This window comes from Oncorhynchus tshawytscha, unplaced genomic scaffold (assembly GCF_018296145.1).
Source record: "Oncorhynchus tshawytscha isolate Ot180627B unplaced genomic scaffold, Otsh_v2.0 Un_contig_19504_pilon_pilon, whole genome shotgun sequence".
NCBI lineage: Eukaryota > Metazoa > Chordata > Actinopteri > Salmoniformes > Salmonidae > Oncorhynchus > Oncorhynchus tshawytscha.
This window is the reverse complement of record NW_024605341.1, coordinates 249-4,496: the sequence shown is the minus strand read 5'-3', so window position 1 is coordinate 4,496 and position 4,248 is coordinate 249. Positions and strand designations below refer to the sequence as shown.

The following is a 4,248-nucleotide window of genomic DNA, read 5'->3' as shown; positions in this document are numbered from 1 at the left end:
CCTGTAACACTGATGTCAAAATGTCAGATGAAAAAGCAAGACATTACTTACTTTCAGAGGAGCAGCGTAGCACACACCATTGAGGCCCACAAACAAAGCTGTGGATAGTTTCCTTGAAGCCAGAGCATAAAGAAAGAACAAATACAAATGCCAAAACCCAGGATCAAACCAGGGACCTTTAGATCTTCAGTCTAACACTCTCCCAACTGAGATATTTCAGCAATTCACTGAACTTTATTATGTGGCACCCTTGACAATTCACATGCATGTGACTCACAATTTTGACACTCAAAATGTACATCATAGCCAGTACGGGGATCGAACCCATGACCTTGGCGTTATTAGAACCACACTCTAACCAACTGAGCTAACCGGCCACTGGCTACAGGCACAATTGTTGAGATGCACCGAGCCTCTGCAAGTGCTGGAGCGCAAACTAACAAGTCCACCAACAGCATAGCCTGACAAGACTGGACCCTCTTGGTTGCTTCATGCGGAAATTCCAAACGGCTGGGGAATTAGCTCAAATGCTTTGCATGCGTGAGGTAGTGGGATCGATGCCTGCATTCTCCAAAAGCACATTGTTTGATGGATCCAAGAAAACTCCAGTTCAGACTTCATGCAGCCTTGTCTTACGACAACCTACTGTCATGTAAACAATGACAAGAAACTGTCATGTAACAATGACAAGCAACTCTCATGTTACACTGATGTCACAATGTCAGATGAAAAAGAAGACATTACTTACTTTCAGAGAGCAGCGTATCACACACTCTAACCAACTGAGCTAACCGGCCGCTGGCTACAGAGCACAATTGTTGAGATGCACCGAGCCTCTGCAAGTGCTGGAGCGCAAACTAACAAGTCCACCAACAGCATAGCCTGACATACCTTAAGGGAACATTTTGACATTTGCTGTATGGTTAGTGAGAAAGTCCATATTGCAAATGTACGGTCCCTTACTAGACGTCCGAAAATGTTTGTAAAATTCGCGGACGGCGTCGGGCCGAGCGGCAGGGCCGGACCTACCGGGAAGTCATCAAATGAACTTTCTCGGACATTCAGTTTCCGTTTTATAAAATAATCAAATTTTGGTCATTTTTCCGCTGTCCCGAAAAATCCCACAAGAGGGCATAAGCAATCATATTGTAATTGGACAAAACATCACGAATCACGACAGGGCCTTATCTCCAAAACGGAAAATATTTCAAAGCCGAAACTTGGTGAGCGTAGGTTTGGGATAATGGGCAGTTGGTCCCGAACAAGATGGCGTCTAGGCCTCGACGGTTTTTGAGTTATGGCCATTTCTCTGGGATTAAAGGTCCAAAATGAAAATAGAGAAATTATTTTTCCACTTCACGTCAAAGTCAAGGAGCCTCCGGTGTCAATAAAAAAAGAACCAGCCATTTATCTATCGTCATTTAAGAGGAATCTTACAATGACAAATTGGTGATGTTCAAAGATAGGTGGTTTTTTTCAACAGTTACAGATCCAGTTGCAGGGTGTTCATACAAATCTTTTTAAAGTGTGCTGCGGAGCTCTGCGAGATTTCTGTGATTTTCTATGATTTTCTGAAATAACACACACTCACTAAACCCTCCGTAAATAACTCAGTTCTTAATGTAAACACTTAAAACTCAGGATTCTGTATAGGCATACCCCAATCAGGATATGAGTTTATTTATAGCTTCCTGTGCCAACCGGAAGTGCCTTTCAATTGGGTCACACTGTCTGTTTTGAAGGGTTAAAAAATGACCGTCACATCTTTCCAAAACTTCATATGTGTGATAGGTAACCCTCCTGAACTGTAAATCAGTCATTTCTCCCAACAGATGTCAAAGAAAATGCTCTCACACACACACACAGCAAGGATGGAGTGACAAAGTGCGGTGCTTAAAGACACAGAGAGCAGGCAATGGCATTATCCATAATATTTTAAACCCCAAAATAGCCTGCCAACAATGGCTTTTGGGTGACAGTGAGAGAACCGTTAGGTTGAGAAACCCCCTCATGGATAGAGGGCATTAACGTAGTAAAAGAAGGTGTTTACTCCCATAGCGGGCATGGACAATAGGAGTCCCCTGGTAAATGCATTTACAACCATATTTTGTATTTTTGGGTTACCAGGTGCCTATTTTCAATCACCAGTTGCACAACAATGCGTATCCATCAGAATATTTTAAACTGTCCATAAAGCACTCAGGACGGCCCCCACGGATAGAGGGCCGTAGTAGGGTGCTCACATAGCGGGCATGGACAATAGGAGTCCCGGTAAATGCATTTACAACCATATTTTGTATTTTTGGGTTACCAGGTGCCTATTTTCAATCACCAGTTGCATGATTCTATAGTGAAAAAACATCACCAAATGGACATGATGAAATCAACACAACGAGTGATGGAAAGGAACAACTATCACTGCCCGGCCATCCCGAGTTCATCTGGACAGTCAATTTTGCATTTCTGCAGGATTTTGAGCATGCCAAATTCGTGATGGTAAATGCCCATTGAAACATATTGCAAATGCTATGTAAACAAAGTGGCATAGTTAAAGTGGCTAGTGATACATGTATTACATAAGGACGCAGTCGATGATATAGAGTACAGTATATACGTATGCATATGAGATGACCCTCACCACCTGGGGGCTGCCTGTCAGGAAGTCCAGTACGCAGTTGCACAGGGCGGGGTCGTGACCCAGGTCTCGAGCTTGATGACAAGCTTGGAGGGTACTATGGAGTTGAATGCCGAGCTGTAGTCGATGAACAGCATTCTCACATAGGTATTCCTCTTGTCCAGATGGGTTAGGGCAGTGTGCAGTGTGGTTGAGATTGCATCGTCTGTGGACCTATTTGGGCGGTAAGCAAATTGGAGTGGGTCTAGGGTGTCAGGTAGGGTGGAGGTGATATGGTCCTTGACTAGTCTCTCAAAGCACTTCATGATGACGGAAGTGAGTGCTAATGGGCAGTAGTCGTTTAGCTCAGTTACCTTAGCTTTCTTGGGAACAGGAACAATGGTGGCCCTCTTGAAGCATGTGGGAACAGCAGACTGATATAGGGATTGATTGAATATGTCCGTAAACACACCGGCCAGCTGGTCTGCGCATGCTCTGAGGGCGCAGCTGGGGATGCCGTCTGGGCCTGCAGCCTTGCGAGGGTTAACACGATTAAATGTCTTATTCACCTCGGCTGCAGTGAAGGAGAGTCCGCATGTTTTCGTTGCAGGCCGTGTCAGTGGCACTGTATTGTCCTCAAAGCGGGCAAAAGTTATTTAGTCTGCCTGGGAGCAAGACATCCTGGTCCGTGACTGGGCTGGGTTTCTTCCTGTAGTCCGTGATTGACTGTAGACCCTGCCACATACCTCTTGTGTCTGAGCCGTTGAATTGAGATTCTACTTTGTCTCTGTACTGGCGCTTAGCTTGTTTGATAGCCTTGCGGAGGGAATAGCTGCACTGTTTGTATTCAGTCATGTTACCAGACACCTTGCCCTGATTAAAAGCAGTGGTTCGTGCCTTCAGTTTCACACGAATGCTGCCATCAATCCACGGTTTCTGGTTAGGGAATGTTTTAATCGTTGCTATGGGAACGACATCTTCAACGCACGTTCTAATGAACTCGCACACCGTATCAGCGTATTCGTCAATGTTGTTGTCTGACGCAATACGAAACATCTCCCAGTCCACGTGATGGAAGCAGTCTTGGAGTGTGGAGTCAGCTTGGTCGGACCAGCGTTGGACAGACCTCAGCGTGGGAGCTTCTTGTTTTAGTTTCTGTCTGTAGGCAGGGATCAACAAAATGGAGTCGTGGTCAGCTTTTCCGAAAGGGCGGGGCAGGGCCTTATATGCGTCGCGGAAGTTAGAGTAACAATGATCCAGGGTCTTTCCACCCCTGGTTGCGCAATCGATATGCTGATAAAATTTAGGGAGTCTTGTTTTCAGATTAGCCTTGTTAAAATCCCCAGCTACAATGAATGCAGCCTCCGGATAAATCGTTTCCAGTTTGCAGAGAGTTAAATAAAGTTCGTTCAGAGCCATCGATGTGTCTGCTTGGGGGATATATACGGCTGTGATTATAATCGAAGAGAATTCTCTTGGTAGATAATGCGGTCTACATTTGATTGTGAGGAATTCTAAATCAGGTGAACAGAAGGATTTGAGTTCCTGTATGTTTCTTTCATCACACCATGTCACGTTGGCCATAAGACATACGCCCCCGCCCGTCTTCTTACCAGAAAGATGTTTGTTTCTGT

At 45.0% G+C, this 4,248-nt stretch overlaps 2 non-coding genes across 2 annotated transcripts; both read right to left on the bottom strand.

The window, feature by feature from the left end:
• Positions 1–148: 148 nt before the first annotated feature.
• trnaf-gaa lies at positions 149–221 on the bottom strand. Its single transcript has one exon. It is a non-coding gene; the product is annotated as a tRNA-Phe (tRNA).
• Positions 222–303: 82 nt separating this feature from the next.
• On the bottom strand, positions 304–377 carry trnai-aau. The gene has a single exon. It is a non-coding gene; the product is annotated as a tRNA-Ile (tRNA).
• Positions 378–4,248: the final 3,871 nt, after the last annotated feature.